General features: G+C 40.5%; 1 protein-coding gene across 6 annotated transcripts in view; it reads right to left on the bottom strand.

The window, feature by feature from the left end:
- The window catches only part of UNC5D (unc-5 netrin receptor D), a gene marked incomplete at both ends in the record, with an annotated part of 506,783 nt that overhangs the window by 160,364 nt on the left and 324,965 nt on the right, over nucleotides 1-21,454 (bottom strand). The gene's annotated exons all lie outside the window — the stretch shown is intronic.

Genomic DNA, 21,454 nt, shown 5'->3' with positions numbered 1-21,454 from the left:
TTTCACTCTGCCTCCATCTTGTGGATAAAACATAAGTTCCCACCTATGGCCCCTGCCGGCAGCCATGCTTCCCACCATGATGATCTGAAACTGAAAGCAAGCCCCTAGTTGAAGGCTTCCTTCTATAAGTGATGGCGTTTCTTTACAGCAATAAAAGAGTAGCAAAAAATAGCCCCCTCCCCATAATGATCCAATCTCAACAGTACTAATAGAAATGGCTTGAGGAGGTGAACTCATATATATCACTATGAATCAACCAACTCTCCCTTTCTTTCCTTAGCCCCTATAACAAACAACAACAACCGTAACAACATATGCACTATACTCTTGTGAATCTGAGTAACTTAAGGAAGGTGACCTTAACCTGACCATGGATACTTCCCAGCAATGCACAAGAAATAGTAATGATAGACAAGCCTTGTCTTCAGAGATGTGCTCTTCTGTAATGTGCTCATGTTCCTCCTAATGTCTGAATGCATCTACAACAGCAAGAGTTGGAGACCTGTTGGCTGAATATTCTTTGTTTTGTTTGTTGTGGTTGTTGTGGTTTTTTAGAAATAGAGGTTACCTGACTTGGAGGACAAGCTGATGGATTTAAGGTCAAATAACACGGGATATTCAGGAATCCTCGGTGCCCTTCCTTAGCCTTCATAACAATGGTAATCATGGTTGGTCACAAAGAAGACATTTTTACGTCGTTCCATGTAATGGGCAAAATAAAAGCAGCAATTTCAGCTCCAGCTTAGAGATAGAATCAATGCCTCAGTAAGAAGATTCATTTTCTAAGTACTGCAGGATTTTGCACTTCAGCCTGAGCAAGGAAATGTGAACAGAAGGGAGGCCAGAGCTCACCAGACACAGGGAGAACAATGACTTTGCAGCTACCTATGAATGCAAACCCAGAGATAGCAGGTTACATATCTGACACTGGTTTCATGATACATGGAGATGGGATCGTTCACTTACAGCTGCTTCTTGGTCTTAAGTACGAGGAGGCTCTGATTGCTCAGTGGGAAAGCTGTAGATCTTTCTGCTGAAGCTGAGAGGGAGGGGAAGGCTTTCATCTGGCTAGAAGGATGCTACAAAATACAAGACATATGGAGGGTGCAAATGTCTACATGGATCCCTGTTAGAAATCCACCTTGCCATTTGGGTCTTCGATAAATGATGGAAAGGTTTTTATGGCTAATATAAGATCATGTTAAATAATAAAGGAAGCAGGACAGAGCAATATTACAGCTGACTTTGAGGAAGGCCAGTAATGATGTGATGAAGAAGCAGACTCTGGGGTGCACATCAGCTCTTTAATGTTTGACAATAATTTTTTTAACGTTGTCTTTCCTCGTTGTTTTGCTTTGTTTTGTTTTGGAGACAGGGTTTTTCTGTGTAGCCCTGGCTGTACTGACACTTTCTCTGTAGACCAGGCTAGCCTCAAACTCGGAGATCTTTCTGCCCACTGATGAAATTAAAGGCATATGCTACTACATCTGGACTAGCTAATACTTCTTACATCTAGCCACACACCAGGCCCACATATTACCATAGTCCTTGTCCTCATATGACAGTCAAGGAATGTGCTGCCGGAAGGCAAATATGGATATTTGCTAAGAAGTCTAAGCAGAAAGGTGCTCCTTACTTACCTGATTTGTTCACACTACGTGCCTTAGGCCCTTTTCTTCTTTAATAAAGTCTTGTTTCTGTTTTCTATATGTATCCTGTTGTGACAAGAGAAATGAGACCTGACATTGCACAGCGTGAGGGAACTGAGTCAACACTTCTCTGATAGTGGTATTTCAGGAACATCTATCACCATGTGACACAACCTTTGTCTGGGAGTCTGAGGAGTTATGTGACCTTGGGGTATCTAGAAGGCCCTTTTTGTGAGTCTCCTACAACCTTCAAAAATGGTATATCCAGGAAAAATTACTTTTAAAGGTGTACTTTTAAAATTAGGTGCATGCATGTATAATTGAATGTGAATGCAGATGATTTCTGAGGCTAGATTCCCCTGGAGCTGGAGTTACTATAAGCCATTGCAAGCTACTTATTATGAATATCGATTTCTAAACATGGGTCCTCTGCAAGAGTAGTACATAAATTTAACCACTGAGCAATCTCTCTAGCCCCAGCCAAATGATTTCTAAGACTCCTGGATCAAGAACTGTTTTTATGATATAAAAGAAAAGTCTGATATCTAGAACCTGCTTTTATCCTCAGCTGATGGTGGTCCATATCCGAGGTATCAATGTGCATTATCTTGAATCCTTAAAGCCTCAAATTACTCCAATTATGTGTGAGAAATCTAGTTTACAGTCAGGATGAGCTGTGGAATCCTGGGTTTTATTTTTTACTTCCCATAACTATACTATTTCTCAATGAATATCTTTGTGTTATGGTTTGAATGTGAAATATCTCCTGTCACCTGGAATGTTGAATGCTTGGTTTCCTGCTGCAATGTTATCTAAACAATGTTTTAGAAATCTCTGGACCTAGCTAGAGGAAGAATAGGTAGGAGGCTTGAGTATTACCCCACTTGTGAGACCTGTATCTCTTTCTGCTTCCAGGAAGTTATGAAATTAAGGGAAAACTCTGCCTCACAAGCTCTTCTGCCATGATGCTCTTGCTTCCCAAGAGGGCCAGAAATACTGGAACAAGACAGCACCTTCTGAAAGGTGAGAACATAAACAAATCCTGTATACTTCATATTGATGATATATGTGTGTGTGTGTGTGTGTGTGTGTGTGTGTGTGTGTGTGTGTGTAAGAGAGTAAGAGAGAGAGAGAGAGAGAGAGAGAGAGAGAGATGCAACTGTACAGATGCAACTGTACTTTAGTAGTATTTAACCTAGTCATCCTCATTAAATGGATGAGATTTACTGCCCTCTAGGAGTCCTTAGATATAAGAGGGAAATTGATGAGATGGTACAGTTCTAAGCTTGATGAGAAATAACAGAACTTTACTTCAAGAGAAGGCCCATCAATATAGCCTGTAGAGAGAGACAGATCATTATAGTATATGCTTGGTTCCTTCATTCCTGCTGGGATGTATACTAAAACATGGGAGAGCACCTCTGCCATGAAGTAAAACTCAGTCTACAGCAGAGATAGTAAACCAGACAGGCATTCGGTTTTCTAGGATCAAACTTGTCAGAGATCAAAGGAGATCCGAAGAAGTTCTTTGGAAAAGAACAAAACCAAACCAAAAGAACAAAACAAAGCTGAATATCAATTAGCAAGGTTCTTGAAATAGAAGCTGTGCCAGGTGTTCTACTGAGCTTTGTCACTGCTGTGATAAACCTCTCTGACCAAAAGCGATTATTTCATTATATAGGTAACTATCTGTCATGAAGAACACCCAATATACGAACTTTACAAAGTATGAGGCAGAAACCTCACAGGAATTCTGCTACGGGCTTGGTCTAAAACTCCTATTCAGAGCCCTTTCTTATACCTTCATAGGGATAGTACTACCAAAAGTGGACTGGGCTCTGCTAGTTCAATCAGCAATCAAGAAAATGTTGCACAGACATCCCTACAGGTCATCTAGAGGCAATTCTTCAATTGTGTTTCCTTCTTCCCTGCCCCCATCCCCCACAGCTGTGTCAACAAGGCAACAAAACTGCCAAAGCAATCCCACAATAACATTGTCCAGAAAGTTAAATTAAGTTTAGTGTGAAAGCCTTGGAATTTAGCTGTTTCAGGAAATTTCATGAATTTATTTCATTGCACCTGTCCATTTTAGTTCAGAAAATGGCTCAAGGAAAGCCTTTTGCTTTCCTTATCAATGGAGCATTTTAAGGTAAAATAAAAAATAAGCAACTAGATAAAAGATGATATAAAATATTAAAAGTGGGATATTAAAAAGCCCAAGGCCAAAGCATTGGCCAGAGGGATTACACAGCAGGAAATCTTGAATTACTCCACTGTGGAGGAACAAGCTTCCCTTTATCTTAGAACCCTAGAAAACTTATCGGATCATCTTATCTCGAGGACCAGCACAAGCAGGTAGTATCTGAAAAATGTAAATATCAGAGGATATTTTAAAAGCCAAGTATATGCTGAGTTGCAGTTTCAAGCTAGAAAACTAAGCCTGGCGGGGAAAAATTCTCGGAGAAAGGAGCAGAAAGCATCTGTATTTTCAGATTCTAAACTACAAATGATTGTCCGTGTTAACATAACTTACACCAGGGCTTCTTTTCTCAGTGGATGACACCCTCAAGTGCACAAGTAGCTTTTGAAAGTGGTATATAAAGTAATGCCTCTATGAGAGGTGACATCTTCAGGTCTATGAGATATGGGGTTATCTGTCACCTACGTGGCAATGCATACCTTTACAAAAATAAAGAAACAAGCTCCAGTGGACAAAGAATGTAAGTACAGAAGGAAGCATGTTAGTCTCTTTTAAATAATGTACCAATGGCACTTTACAGGAGAGGATGGCAGTTGGAGTCTTCTGTGCTGATGAATATTTGAAAATCTTGGGTCATTTTCCATCGAAACAAAAGGCTGAATTTTGCTAAGATGTCTGCACTCTTAGACAGACAAAACCCATAGAGTATAAATTATTTACCAGGGCAAAAGACTGCACAACTGCTATGAAGGGAATTGTGACAAATTAATACACTGAAGATGCCTTGGATGTGCTCAGCCACTGCAGGCCCTGTTCCCTGTCCCTGCAAGGAGCTCAGTCTAATGAATCAGAGCAGACATGGCATGATTAATTGAGTCAGGTGATTATGTCTGGACATTACGGTTCAAAAGGTGTGAGTCTGCTTCAAAGGCCACTGGGTTGGCCTGCAAGTTATAGGTCAATCATCTGAGAAACGCAGGAGCCTCAGCACCTATAATGTTCCTGTCAAACTTTAAAAATTAAAAAGAAAAATAATTTAAAGCCATGTAGTAGTTTTGTTTGTCAGGGAGTGTAGTCTAGCAAGATGAACGAATCTGCCTTTTAACTGCTTCATAGTTCATGGGTGTGAGCAGTATCTGTCTATGTGAATGCCGGGCTAGCACATCCAGGGTTACTGAAAACTGGTTCACCTAAGTGTAGTTTAAGAATCATGTCTTCTTGCAGGTAGTAACTACTTCCCACACTAAAGACAGCATCCTGGCATTAAGAGTTTTGTAAAACAGATACACTGCTCCTCAGAACCAACAAGCCAGGTGTCTTAGAGGAAGGGGACACAAGCACAGAGCAGCAAGGTGAACTCACAGACGGACTCGGGCTGCTTTTAGAGATAGAGGCTTGTGGATAGCGTGATCCAGAAAATGTTTGAGCTCATACGAGGGAATAATAAAAGAGCTCTTTTGCTGGAACTCCAAGGAGGCCTAGATAATACATATTCCCAGCCTGTGCTCTGGGGGGAAGTGATAGCAACTCAGCAACTGGAAATTGTACCTTGCTCGCTCGGCTTTCATCATTTTCCAGCCCTTGTATCTTGCAGACAGCTTTGAACCTAAATGAGCTGAAGGCTACATGTGCCCCACTACAAATGCAACACCTTACAGAATCTAATTAATCATTTTCATTCATTTTTTAAGCCTGGGAGCATGGTTTCCATGGTTTGCTAAGCATCATAATCACATATATGCACATAGCTAATCAGAGAGCTAAAGTCTAAGGGGAGGCTCTATTTTAATATTTTGGTTATAATTACAACTTAAAACTAAGTCCTAAACAAAGCATTGATGGTTAATACGTCTGAATTTCTAAGTTACTATACTCACTCGAGAATTTTTAAGACATTTTAAAAATAATGTAGAACTTATACAATGAAACCTCCTTGTTCACTGAAAACTTTCTTGCTTTGCATTAAAAACAAATAAATAAATAACATGAATAGGCCCAGGGAAAAACAAAAACAAAACAAAACCACGTGGTACTTTGCGGGCACAATGAGACAGGAGGTCAGCTGCCCCTGTATTGCACATACCTCTCATTAGCATTAATGAGACTGCTACACATTCATCAAGACAGGGAAAAAGACCCCACAGGTTCTAAACCACAGTTGAAAGACAGCCCTGTTATCTGCCAAGAAGCAATTTAATTAAACTCTTATTTATTGCTGTTCCCTCCAGTTGCAGAGGTTTCCAAGAGCAGCTGCTGCTGCCGTGTTTGCTTATTACAAAAGCAAGCCTTGCTTACTTTCAGTGGGTTTTCAGATCAATAATCACTGCAACATAGATTGCGTACTCAGACTCGAGCACTGAAGTCAGCGTGTCCTAAATGAAAAATGAAACCCACTTATTGTATTCGTAACTAATGTTCCTTAAAAGTAAAGCAAATATTGATATTCTGGGCACACATAAAAACCAGAATCTATAACTAAGTGTGTAAAATGCACACCGCATGCGTTTCATAATCACATTCCATTTTCAATAAGGGGAAACAGGGCACAATGACTACAATAACTCACCAGCCCCTTCTTCTCCTCAGCAAGCGGCACATTGTTTTATTAGAATATAGCAATTCTGCCACGTTACATTTTACAGTGTGTGTACAAGAGCTGTAAATACACTGCCCATCTAAAATACAAAATAGCAACTCTGGCTTCAGCAACAGTTGCAAGTTGGCGTTTTATGAGAATTTCACATTTTCTTGATGTGTTGGCAATGAAGTCAGTACTGCCCAGAAGAGAAATTATTTTACATTTCCATTAAAACCTATGGCAGTAAATAAACTGCAAAGCTTATGTAGATACCCACCAAAACATTGAGGGGAGCCCATTAAAGTGCCAAACCCCATGTTAAGCATTTGATAAAAGAGCGGCTATAAGGCACATTTCTAGGATATTTTTTTTCAAGTGATAGAGTTCTAAAGATATTTTATAATACTATACCAACCTCTGCAGAACAGTCAAAAATAAAGTGAAGTTTATGTTTGTCAGTAAAGCAACCACACCGCCCATTGCAATGGAACACTCTGCCAGAGCTGAGATGAAACGCTCAGGTTGACAAGCAGATAAAAAATGCCGGAGACTAGAGTTCACACAGACTGCTGGGGAAGCCAATGCCAGTGCGTGCACACACATCCGAAGTGAAAATAGACATGGAGTAGATTACAATAATTAAGGGGTGATAAATAATAATTAACATCGCCATAATTGAAAAAAGGCTCCCTTTTAAGGACTGAATTAACAAGGTGGTTTATAGGCAGCGACATCTATGTGATGTGGCTCATGATGTCTGGCTTGCTGTGGAGAGGAGAAAACCATAGCAATTTGTTAATTTACGGAGGCGCTGTGAGTGATTTGGTGATGCTCACTTAGATTATCCCTTGGGAAATGTGGTTGTACGGAAGGAAAAAGAAAGCGGGGAAAGCGTTTGCATCCCAGGAGAATGAGTGCTGTCTGGGTATCTTGTGCGTGCCTCCTTTCATGACCATAACAGAACAATTTGGAGGCTGGGCATCATTATCACTTGCATTTCTATAAGTAAAGAAATGAGCTGAGTGAGGCAGGAGAGAATTTGTCTGAGATCACAGTCAATAACAGCCAAGAGCTGAGTTTGGATTCCTGTCTGTTGATTCCAGAGCTCAAGCCTTTTGGGGATAAATGTACAAGAAATGGAAAAAAAAAAAAAAAAAAAACGACAACAGAGATCAGAGGCCGTGTGCACCTTGATGAATGCCTTCCATCACCCTCCTTATTCTCAGTCCCCCTATCACGCATAGGGCAGGCATGTGGATGGGTTCCCTTCCATATTCTATGGTGATTTACACACCGTGAGATGATTCATTCACTCCTGTAGCTGTGAACAGAAATACAAGATCTCTCTCCCCAAGACACGGATGTCACTGTGAACCCATGAACAAAGCACAATGAAGTTGCTCCTGAATGTTAGAAATATACATAGGCACTGACTGAAGAGCCTTCTTCTGTCCTCGCAGACGCCAGAAAACATTTACCTGTAATCTACTAACATCAGTCTCATGAAGACAATGGACATTTAAACTTGGTGTTTCTATCATAATATACATGATCTGCGACGACCTTTAAAGTTTTGTAGAGAAAGAGGGAAAAAAATGAAACAACACAATGAATTCATTATTTATGTAGATTTATTTAAAATGTGCCATTATGACACTGGAGGGCATCATTTGTGGTCCCATTCTAAATTCGTAATGGTTGCCAAACAAGGCAGCTTTGTATCACAACGTCCTTTTCTGGGAACAGAAAGAGAAGCTGGTAACAGCTGGGTTACTGTCTTAAGGAGGGGAAGGAAGTCTTACTGGATTCTGAAATCCAGGAAATTCTGGGGGCCATTTACCACATAGAAAGCAAAAAAAAAAAAAAAAAAAAAAAAAAAAAAAAAAAAAAAAAAAAAAACCAAAGAAAGAAAAACGAAGGAGCAATATAACATAATGTGCAAATGTGTAGCTGGGGTAAATAAACAGAGAAGGCAAAAAAGAGGATGCTGAGGAAGGAGGTGAAAAAAAACAATTTTGGCAAAATCTCTGACATAAGGGAATAATGAAGTCATCACAAAAATAATAAAAATAAAATAAAATGTACGCCTCGGGTGTACAGAGCTTGTGCTCTGTTCCAGTGCCCAACGTAATAGAGATTTTACTCAGGCAAAGAAAGTAATAAGGGTACAAACAAACATAAAAATGACTCAGAGCCCGACATGCTGATGTACTGACCCAGTGCTCCCCGGCTTGGCTTAGGATTGGGCTGACGGCCGCCATGGGAACAGGGCGATGGCTATCGGATAAGACAGTAAGAAGAAATTACCATCAGAGGCGCATGGCAAAGTGATGATTTATCCTTTTTGCTGAGTCTATCACTTGGACCAGGGATCCATTAGTCATATTGATTCTAGATCTTCCACCTTGACTGGTACAGAGCACTTCCAATGACATAATCAAGTTCTTAGCATTCTTCATTGTTCTATATCGAAAGTAAATGGATTTGTCACCGAGAAAGCATGCCCCCACCAGTTGCTCCATCCCCAAAGCTGAGAGATATCATGATGGCTGGTGAAGAATGCGCTCGCCTTGCCTGGAATGAGCTAAACGATTCCAGGTTAACAAATGCAGACAGGAAGGTGGACATAATTCATTTTAAGAAGTAGGAATAATGGATGCAAAATGGAAAACCCTGAGTCCAGCTAAGAACAGCACCAGGGCAGAGCTGTTTCTGTCCTGTGATGGAGTGTGTACTTGCCTAACATGTAACAGGCTCTGCATTTACTCCCCAGCACTGCCTCTTCTCCTAACCTCCTAATGGGATTATTATCTACTACTACTTCTAACCATAAAGATTTGATGTGCCATGGACCAAAGAAAATTCTGTAAAGACATTTCCCACTTTAGTTACACTCACAACATCATTGTGCAGCATTATCTTAGTTTTCGTGAGGACACCAGTTCAGAGAGGACAGCATTAAGATGACTAGGAGGATCTTGGACTGCACCTGGCTGACTCAATGTACACTACCCCCCTTTAGCCCCTCCCATATACCCTACCTCAAACCACTCCCAAGTTCCTCCCCGACTCAAATTGATAGCTTCTTTCTCTTTATTATTGTTTTACACACACACACACACACACACACACACACACACACACACACACTATAGATTGAGCCTGATGAGTTCACACCTTGACTCTTTTAAAGAAATGAGTCTCATTATGTTGCCTACTGTGTTGATGTCTCTTACATCAACTTGACTCACAGACTAGAGTTATCTGAAAGGAGGGAACCTCAACTGACAAGATGGCCCAATAAGGGTTGTGGCTTCATAGTGATGCATTGCTCAAACTGACATGGTACAGTTTGGCTGGATAGTCTTTTGTCAACTTGACTCAAGCTAGAGTTATCTGAAAGAAGGAAACCTCAATTGAGAACATTACCCCCATAAGACTCAGTTATAGGGCATTTTCTTAATTAGTGATTGATCAGGAAGGTCCCAGCACATTGTGGGCGGTGCCATGCCTGGGCTGGTAGACCTGGGTTCTATAGGAAAGCAGACTGAACAAGCCAGGGAAGCAAGGCAGTAGACATCAACCCTCTATGGCTTCTGCATCAGTTCCTGCTCCTAAGATCCTGCCCTGTTTGAGTTCTGGTTCTGACTACTTCCTTCAATGGTAAACAGCAAGATGGAAGTGTAAGTCAAATAAACCCTTTCCTCTACAACTTGCTCTTTGGCCAGGGTGTGTTTCACCACAGCAAAAGAGAGAAAAAAAAAAAAAAAAAACTAATTTAAGACACCTAGGTTGTTCTCAAATGCTTGGGCTCATGTGATCCTATCACCTCCAAAGTAGCTGAAACATCCGGACACATCAATTCATCTGGCTGAAGATCTACATTTTTAAAAGAGCAGGCTTAAAATAAATAACACCTTCTGAAGGATTTTAAGAGGCCCCTAGCTGTCTTGCTTTGTCTCTGACTTTTATACAGGAAAAATATTAGTGTCTCCATTGAAGCAACTGTAACCATTGAGAGAATGATGAGCAGGCTTCTGAACACATGTTCCGCATCCTCTGGAATCTCACGTTTTGCCATTAGATTCATTGGTTTCTTTTTAGATATTTTATAGAGACTTGCTCTGTTCTTCACTGTGTAACTATGGAATTGGATGCCATGCAGGAACTGTATGCTCACTAGCTCTGCAGGGTCTGCAGGGCCACCTCCTAATATGATTCACACTCACTATAAGCATTCTGTTCCAGAACATTTGCAAGCACCATTTCAAGGACACACAGGGTTACAGTTTGTAGTTTTCCAGGGAAACTTTTACTTTCCGTTTTGTGATAGCCAATAGGTCACCTAGGAGTAGGAACATAGCACAGACAGTGACCATGCCCTTGGGAGAATTTACACTTTCTTGTGATTCTTATTTTCTTCTCACTCAATTCTCATACAGATCCAACTGCAGTATAGCTTACTCCTGCGAAATGCACATACTTGTGATCAATTACAAAACCCAGCACAATAATTCTCATTTGAACTTATACATAGCCTCATTATACTTTTTTCTGAATATCTATTATGTGGCAGATACTGTTTTAAGGTGTAAGGACAGCCTATTAAGAGGTGAATATGATGATTTCAAGTGATCACAGGCCAGTGAGATGTGTTATAGGCCAAGGATTAATGTGGAGTTCCATTTAAAGTAAAAAAGTGAGTCCAATGATATTAAACAGAATGCACAGTATAGTCCCTCTCCTCCTACCTTTACATTTCTTTGTTTTTTATATGCAGGTCTCATGTAATCTAGGCTGTTCTCAATTATGCTGTGTAGCTCAGAGTGACTTTGTATTTGTCTACCTCTTGTCTTCACTTCCCATGTACCAGCATGCTTGGTTCCATGTGATGCTGTGGGTAGACACAGGCCTTTGTGGGTGACAGGCAAGCACTCTACTAAAGGAGCTGAAACCCTAGACAGTCTCTCCTATTCCATCTTCCTTTATCTTTTATATTTTTGTGGTGGAGACTGAAGCCCAGGTTTGATACATCCTAAGACAGAACTCACTAAAAAAAGCAACATTTTTGCCAGCATTCCACCAATAGCAGTTAGGCAATGTCTGATCACAGTTTCCAGAAGTTACACTCTAGTTGGTGAGGGCTTTGCTGGTTTAATAATATCGAAGAGTACAAAGAGGCCAAAGATGCTACACAGCTTTCCCTTGACCAGGGGATCCCCTTAAAGCAAGAATCTGCCCACAAAATAGGTCAGTATTATTAAGGGTAAAACCTCTCTGTCTTAAGCTTTAAAAGATGGGTTGGAGTCAAGTATCAACTAGTAATTGCTAGAGAGGAGATGAAGATTATCTTCGATTGACATGATCTTTGGTTATCCCTAGAATCCATCATTGCTACAATAGCCAAGAAATTAACAGAAAGCAGGAAACTGAGGCTTGGAACCTGAACAATATGTCCATGAGTTGGCCAGGTAGAGAGAAGTGCTTCAGAGCTAGATTTCATCCTCCAGTGAAGGTAACAGAAAGAAACAGTAGCAAGCCACTATACATGCAGGTAGTAAGGTCAGCCAGTCATAAGGGTATGCTAGAGAGAACATGGCAGAATAAACCCATGCAAACAATGCATGTAGGAAAAAGCAGATGCAGAAGTTGGCTGAGACAATGGAGTAAGGACCTGAGGTGAACAGAACCTCTTTTAATACAATAAAGCACTGGTGTGATGGATATGACACAAAAGCTTCTGCCACGCTGTTGTATCAATGGAGCTTTGAGAGGCTAGCATCATTATGTGGCTGAAAAGATCCTGCTGCATAGAAACAATCATGACAGCACTTCACCAGCCTAGGCCTGCCCTGAGCATAGGTTTTAGTGCACAGTCTAATAACAATACAGCCTGAGAAATCTGAGTTTCCTACATGACTCTAATGGGATCAAAGGCCCTGGGAAATGGGAGGATCCCTGTGTTCTCAGAACAGAATGGAGAGCAAGGGCTGGAAAGAGAAGGGACGCCTTCAAAGGCTCTATCAGAGAGTTCTGGGAGTCCACACTAAATGCAAAGGGGAAGGGCTAGTGCAGGGGCATTGAATGATACAAAGATTTGTGACCTTCTCATCAGCCACAATATTTGTTCAGAGTCAGAGGACAGGAGCACACCCATTAGCCGTGCAGAATGGATAAAGTGGAGTCTGGACAATGGTACTCAGAGGCAGTGGCAGCAGCAGTGCTGGGACTGGGACTAGCTGCCCTAGGTCAGGAGTACAAAGCATTCACAGGTCTACCTAGCCTTTCATCTGCTCCACAGGACAGAGGCAACAGACCTAACTAAAGGGCTTCTAAAGACAGGTCTACTTGCTGTGGTTAGAGAGGGAGAGCTGGCTATCACAGCAGTTGTTGGGGTACGCCTAGATGGTCCCTACTCCCTTTTATTCTTAGTCTTGAATGTTTAATGCAAATTTTAAGTGATTTAAAAACAAAATTTTTAATGTTACTTCCAACAATGGCATTGAGACCTACTATACCAATTGAAATCTTACCAGCTGGCTGCTTAATTCAACTCCAGGCTCTTGGAGTAAGGAACAGTGTGGTCTTTGAAGCTGATTCATAGGCCAAGAAGTATATCTTGTAGTCACTTCTCTGATGCACATCCCTACCTCAACATCTCTTCTCTATCTAAGAGGTTGGTCCAAGCTTTCAGCACAGCAAATGGCTAAGTGTGCCTGTCTACTCCCTAACACCAACACTCAGGTAGCTTTTAAGGCTTTCTCAAAATGAGAAAAGATTGTGCTTTCTGACCAATCATGACATCTGACACTCATATGATTTTGTTTCTCACTCAAGATAACCCTGCTACACAATGTGCTTCTAATCAGTTTTCCAAAGTATGCAGGAGAATGCTATTCTGAGCAATCTTGGTCAGTAGAAATAGACATATCCCCTCTATTTCACTGTTAACAATTAACATTCAAACTGTTATATTCTTCTTTTAAGATTTTATTTTGAATTATGTGTACGTGTGTGTTCATGTCTATGTGTAGGCACATGCATTCCTTCACAGGCCAACAAAAGAAGTCAAACCTTCTGGACCTATGTTTATAGGTATTTGCGAACTGACCTGGGTAGAGGAACTGAATTCAGATCTGCTGAAACAGCAGCAGACACTTTAGCTACTGAGTCATCTATCTCTCCAGCCCCCCTATTAGATTTTTACTTACATATTCATCTCATTTGTTTGATACAAGAACTGATTAAGAACAGAGGAATTGTCGCATTCATTGCCAAACACTTTGAGGTAAAGAAATCATTTATTAAATAAATTGAAATCTATGGTGATAAAAGTTAAAGTTTTAAAAATCAATCACATAGCTGACTATAGAAAGTCATTAATCTAAGATCTGATAGAATCAATGGGAAACAGATCAGCATCAATGAGCACTGTTGTGCTGTATGATACTAAGACTCCATTGGTGGCATGCATATACCCACAGAATCTCTTCCCTTGCTTGGCAACTTCTAGGCATAGAGGAAGTGACAACTGGCAGTACAGGATTTTGACAAAAGCTGTACTTGAAGTGAAAAAGAACCTGGAATTCTACAATCTGGGCTGGGGAGGGGGGTTGGGGGGGCTCTTCAAGGTTACTTATCCCAGTCTCAATTACTGTATCTATAAGACACAAAAACAGAAAGAAAGAAAGAAAGAAAGAAACAAACAAACAAACAAATAAAGAAGGTTGGATGAAAGACCTCAGTAGAACTCCCCACACTAACTGCCTAGTAGAAAGCCTGGCATAGACTCTTCAAACTATTGTGAGCAATGACGACCCTCATTACCGAGAACTACACCATCCTGGAAGATCACAAAATCAGAGAAAATATTACATAAGCAAGTACAGCCTTTGTCAGGATCTATACTGATGCCTGTTCTCCATACCAGGAATGTTAATCTCCTTCTTTATCTCTTATCTCCAATATCTGCCTTCAGCGCCATTTCATTATTCCTATTCTTGATCCAAGTTCAAGAGAACTTATGTTCTAAAGGCAGATGAACATTTTTCTAAAAAAGGTATAATAACTCATTGCTATGACACACTGTGTGTTCCTTCTAAATGTATAGAGATACTGTAACTAAGTCATTTTAAATAGCACAGAGATGAGAATATTGAATACGGGACTAGTCTAGCTTCCTAGTTCAATATGTAAGTCTCGTAGCACAGTGACACATTTCTCAGTGATGGTACAATGTGGAGGGGTCCTTGTTCCCAAGCACTAACCACCATGACTGCCTCTAGGGTGTGATCTTCAACTGAACCAGTTGAGCCAGAAAGTTAACAATCAGCTCAACATCCCGTGGACAGGAATAGAGGTTTAATTTATCACTGTGATGATCAAGGGTCACTGTGGGGAGTCCATAGGGGCTCAGAAATACTGCCCATAACTAATAAATACCTCCAAAGAGAATCTATCAGGGGGAATAGACAGCCAGATCTGCAAGCCAATACTGAATCAACAATGAAAAGAACAGTTCCAATTCAGTTAAGCCAGAGCCAAGAGAGACTGAGTTATATTTAAATCAAAATTCACCACAGCAGGGGATTATCAGCTGTTCGTCTTTTGAGTGTTGGATGGTTTTTCTTGGAAAGTTAACAGACAGAGCCAAGTGAGTCTGAGCTTCATGCGAAGTGAACTGTGCAGCTGTTAGGCTGGGATGGTTTGCCTGTAATCAGTGGGGTGGAAGCCACTGCAATTTGTACAAAGCAAAGCCTAGGGGCGTTTGGTCTAAGTCACTCTCTCACTTGATGTGCTTACTGGGCTGCTGGATCTCTGTGGTTCCCAGGGAAGATTGCAATGGCTCCTTAAGATTTTATAGAGGAAAGAAGAAAAAAAAGACTGAGAGCTTGCGGTATAATGAAAGGCCACCTATGACTCCTTCAGCTGCAGGTTCTAGAATTATTGCCAACCTGTAATAAGATCAGCTGGATGCATCTCTATCACACCTGTAGGCAGGTGCTTATTCTGCAGGTGTCTAAACCACCCGTGAAGGAGAAATGGGCACACTCTATTCCACTGGCAGTTATGTGAAAGAATGTCCACAGGGCTGATGCTCATCATCATCGCCCACAATTAACTAAAAGCAAAAAACAAAAAACAAAAAAAGATGCTACAGGTAATATCATGTCTGCCACAGCTGACTGTAGCGAGGACCAGAGGACCCCCATTGAACTACCAGGAGAAGCTTCTGATGGAGTTTATGGTTGTGGTTACTTCTTTCCAGTCTAATGAGCCGAGAAACACAGGCAGCCTTCATTTTCGAAGAGGATCAGGGTGGTGCAAGATGTGCTGCCTAGAAACTATAAAACTCATGCTGTCTCAGCAGGACCAGGATGTAGTGCCTGATTCACACCCATGGAACATTACTGCTGAGTTACAGATCTGTAGCTGTGTAGCTGTGTGTGTGTGTGTCTGTGTGTGTGTGTGTGTGTGTGTGTGTGTGTGTGTGTGAGAGAGAGAGAGAGAGAGAGAGAGAGAGCCTCCTGGGGTGCTCTTCTGCATAATTCAAGAGTTAAAGACTGTTCATTGCTGCTAAGCTGCATAAGAAGACCTAGGATGGAGAAATAGTTCTACAGCTTCATTATGATAATCTAGCAAACAGACATTTACTTTCTGTATCATGGCTTTAAAGAACATCATTGTACTGATAGGTTGCTTGTGGGATGTCTGGCTTGCTATTAAGGTCAGCTCCATGCCCATCCTCGGCATTAAGAAGCCCTGCCCTGACATCCTACAACTCCAGTACAGTACATATTCCAGTGCCATCAAAGTGCACAAGTAATTGCTAATGGGCTTAGACCTTGAATTATGAATATAAGCAATAGAATAGAATTATTCTTGTGTGGTATTTGGGACCAAGTGAAGAATCTGGTACATGCATGCTAGGCAAAGCTAGCCTGAGCTAAACCCCAGCCTAAGAAGAGGAAATGCAGTGCCTTGACATTTGCATACATAATCCTCCTTTGGACTTGAATTTAGTTACTCAAGTTCATATGCGGTACAAAACCATTAAAAAGACCATTCCAGAAACAATTATTCCCAATGTTTTAAACTGGTGATAGCTTTGTGTTCCACTGTGCCATATCTAATAAGTAAATCACTGTGTCCAGGGCATCCATGCTGAAAATGCCACCTGCCCATTAGTCATTCGGTCGTAGTCATTTCATTTATCTGGTCAACCATCAAAGGAGTGTAGAGCTAATATTCAAGTTAAGCATCATTTTACATAATAATAGGTTAAAAGCACAAGGTTAGTGGTGTTGACAATTTAGATGTGTTAAAGAAAAGCCACAAGGTACATGTGGAAGTTTAGAAGTTCACAACTAAATAGGATAAGAAAGTAAATGTGTGATTAGGTCGGTAAAATCTATTGTCAAATAAGTGGTCTTGTTTTTTGTTTGTTTGTTTGTTTTTGTTTTTTAAGAGAAAGACCAAGGCCATATATAAACATATAAAAACTACACATTATTAAAACTGTCCTACTTTCTTATTAGTTAGTTGTTTTTGGAAATCTCTTACTTTAACTTCTGTGTGTGTGTGTGTGTGTGTGTGTGTGTGTGTGTATGTGTGTGTGTGTGTAATCTGTATACAGGTTTTGGAAACTCATGCCTTCAGGCATTCTTTGGGGTCTGGCCACTGTGGATAAGGGGGGCTATATATCCTTAGCATCATATATTTCCTATGACATACGATTTTAAGCCAGGCAAGGACAGGCAAACTGTCTACCTAGTTTATGATTAGGATACAACGTATGGCCAAAAATAAAGCTGTTTTATGTAAAGGCTCTGACGTCAAGCTGTCTGGGTCCCACAGTGGCTTACTCAGTAACCATGGGCTCGAGTAACTTCCGAATACCTTGTAAGTGTGTAAGTTTCCTTCTCTATAAAACCGCCATCCTTCCTCCTGAGAGTTGTTGGGAAGATTAGGTTACACAGGAAATGCAGGGAAGCAGTTTTCCAGTGACTATACACCCTAGCAGCTGTAACCTCCAAACTGAAACTTCAAAATGCACCAAAATATCAACCATGTTTGTGGATTGGCGATTGAACTTAGGGTCACACATGCTGTGAAAACGTTCTACCATGGGGCTCTTTTCAGACACCCAAATAGAGGACATTTTGAACACCAACATGACAAACAAACATTTGTACAAAACTGTTAAAGAGAATATACAAAATTATCTTATGCTATATAAAAAAATATAAAACAAATTATTTTTATATTTAATTTGGCTCCCATCTCCATGATACCTTATTAAATATATTCAACAATAACAATAATGTTGATAATGATAATAATAATGTAACAAATATTAATGAACCCAAACATTTGAAATACGAAACTCTTCTTGTTCCATGCATTCTGCATAAATGGATCTCCTTTATCCAAACTAAAATAATCATTTATACAATAGAGACACCAATACACACAAACACACACTCACACTCACACACACACACACACACATATGCCTAGCTTTAAGAATCAAATGAATTTTATATAACTACAATATAAACTGTAAAGTTCTACCCAAGCTTAAAAGTTTATTATTACAGGCACAATTTGCCAGTAATTCATCTGCTTGGCCACAAGCCTATTGTTTGTATTACCCACTCAGTGGGGGGAGTGGGGTTACTGAAAACAGTGATTTTTACTTCCTGTCCCCACAGGATATTACTTTGAGGAACTATGACACATTGGGATAAATTAAGTACAATCTTTAAAAATATAATGAAAAAGTATTCAGATCAATACGTTATAAAAATGTACGTAGAGAAAAGGAGAAAACACTTGAGTGAGTCACACCGGTTAAATTACATGTTTCTCTGATAGATCAATCAGGATATTATATGGATCGAAACTATCCTCCAAAGGATGCTGTGGGGAAGGCTTGATTGACAGAATATTTAGAGGTGAGACTCTGGGAAAGTGGTTGCATTGAAACATACTGCTCTAATAGTTGGATTAACACCCTGCCTGATTAAGTATTGAGGAGACTCTTGTGAGGCTGTGGAAGCTCAGGAAGCTGGCATCTGACTGGAGGAAAGGAGTCACCTTTCCTCTGAAGTTGTCCTCCAAGTCTCTGCTTCTCAGCCATTACAAGCGAGCAACCTCTTCTACCACACATTCCAGCTACCAGGCTGTTCTGTTTCACCACAGAAGCATGCCCACTAAGCCAGCAGACAGCTGACTGCAGCTTCTCTTTCTTTGAGCCAAAGTCAATACAAATCCTTTCTGTTTTTACGTCCTGTTTCTGTTCCAGAATGGCCCACACAGTGCTGACTGGGTTGAACAGGGAGGAAGGAAGAGGCTGGTAAGTCAGGGCCCACCTGAGACTACGTAAATCAGAGATGGACAGGATGACAAGGGAAGAAACAGTTCACACGCAGAGAACATAAAGACAGCATCTTAAGAGAGATTGAAGCGCATGGGAACAAAGAAGGCCCGTTGAGTAGATCTGACTATGGCATTGGCAGAGCTCAAGGCAAGGTAAGCAATCTTTGGCTTTGCTCCTTGCCTATGACAACTGCCTCTCTAAGGACCATATTTAAGTTCCCCTCCCCAGAAATCTAACAGGAAGGAAAAGGTGAAGAGCAACAGACCAGCAAGGTTCAGGGGCCTGTTTGCTTCTTCAGTAAGGGAAGAAAGCTTCAGAGCTCAGGATGTGGAAGTCAGTGAAGCAACAAGGTTTGCATGAGTATTTGTCTCCGACTGAGAGTATCTTACTGCAGACGTTCCCTTTATAAATAACTTTTATGAAACTCATGTTCCCATCTCTGTTAGAACAGCAGATTTTTTTTCCAGAAATGTTTTTAAAGGACTAATTTCCTCTGACTTAATTCCCAGTATTTAACCAATTCAACACTCTCTCCTTTAAAGTCCATTAGGCTTTCTATTGCAATATTATACATTCTAATCAAACGTGGTTTTCTGCAAAGGTCCTCATTGTCACTTTTCTCAAAGCAAAGTTTATCTGGACTATTAGACATTCCTTGTGCTTTGGCTGCACCAAATTAGATTAATTATTTATACCCGAGGCTCACTGCTTTAGAATGTGGGAACCTCACTTCACATTTCTCTAGCCAATTATTAAGAGTCTTATTTTTAAAATAAAATCCTCATTTTGCAGTCTGTTTGAAAGAGGTTAAACACAATGGTCTGCTGACTCTTGTCTTAAAAAGCCCAATATCATGGGTTTCCTTTTGGGTTTTATGCTGGTGAGCAAATTAGTAACAAAGGAACCTTTCATTCAGAATGTTTTCACAGGAGAAGAGCACAGGGCTCCTCATCACCTGCAAACAGCCAGGAGCCAAACTGAGAAGAATTATCAGGACAATGGGAAGCCATGGTTAACTCACAGATCTTCACAGTTATGCATCAGAAATAATGAGAACTAAGAAAAGTGGTACTCAGAGTTTGCAGAACCTAAGCCTCTAATTTTATAACAAAATAAGAGACATGCAACACTTAGCCTTTGATCCCAGATATTTGTGTTTGTCGAGTTTTCTGATAGTATCCTGAAAATAATAAGGCCTGGCACACATGATGAGGTGGTCAGGTTCTTTCTTCTGCTTGTCAACTGTTTTCTGGAAAGGACTATCAGTCCTGCCCAGGACTTTCATGAGTGGTAAAGAGCCAGGCTAGATAGCTACACAGAGGCAATAAGCAATCATACCATGGGATAGGTAGAATTGGCAATACTAAGCAGTTTGAGTACATGGCATATATCACAACCAGGTGACTTGGAAGAGATGCATTTGTCTAGCTGTGTGAAAATCTGAGCATGTTGACTATACTCTCTAGAGGGGAAATCTATTCACTTGTCACTTATTGTCCAAAGAATACCAGATTGAGAACCATCACCGAAGTAACTATAAGAGCCACTTCCTTGAGTTTTATTTCAGGTAAGGGAATGGAATTCCCAAACGCTAGCAAAATGTGGCCAATAGTCAACCAAGGAGCTGGTGATATAACAGGGCTTTATAAGCCATCCTTGATTCCTAGAAAGGGAGTTAGAAAACAATTTCCTTTCTTTAACCTCTTTTCACCTCATCAGCCCCTAATCTGGCATCTAACACCTGCATAGCTCAAGAGGACTTTACCAAGCAGAAGTGGTTCTTTATGTTCACAGTGATCAGTTAATGGCTGACCCAGCTTTGTGCTGGGCCAAAGGAAGGGATACTCCTCCTCAACGCTGCAATGATGCCAAGGCCTCAACAAGGCCCCTGACCTTGAGTTTTCTAATTCCAATATCATTTTTGACTCCTAGGTAAAATTAAAAAACAAAAACAGTCCCTGGCAGGAGAAGGCCCAGGGCTAGAATCTGTCTGTTGTTTAGCTCTAAGGCCTTAATTCTCAAAGACATTGAATTATTTTGAGCAGGCTGTTTACCTTGATGTGAGCAGAATTAGCCCTAGACACTAAGCCTTTATGGCAAGTTTTATTGTCCAAGGCAAATATAACCTGTTAAGATTTATAGGCTTTATTAACAGCAATAACCATTTTATAGCCAGCATCAGTAAATCAGGGTTTATTGAGAACTCTACAATTTTAATCTGTAGAAAACCATTAAAATGTCGGAGTTTCATTGGACATAATTTCTAACTTTTATGAAAGATAGATTTTTCCATTTAATTGGGCAGTATAAAAAAGTGCAGTGTGGGATAATGAATTGTTTTGAAAAGAGCAAATTGGTTTTAGGGAAACAACAAGTGTCCAATGCTAAAGTTGCGATCTTTAGTTACAACTGTCCCAAGGTTAAGGTTAAGAGTGATTGCAGGGGCATGAATGTTCACAGTCATCTAGCAATTAGGATGAGATCTTGAAGTCTGGGGACGTTCCAGTTGTCATGGGTTCACTTCTCAGGTGTTTGCTAAAAACTCTGCATGGTCAGTGTGAACATCATATTCCAGACAGGTCTAAGGAAGTCTCGTGCTAACATTCAAGTTTACATTAAGCAATCTTTGGAAGACAGTTTACTAA

This window comes from Micromys minutus, assembly GCF_963924665.1.
Source record: "Micromys minutus genome assembly, chromosome: 14".
Lineage (NCBI taxonomy): Eukaryota > Metazoa > Chordata > Mammalia > Rodentia > Muridae > Micromys > Micromys minutus.
The sequence above is the reverse complement of the archived record's forward strand: the minus strand, read 5'-3'. Positions and strand labels throughout refer to the sequence as shown.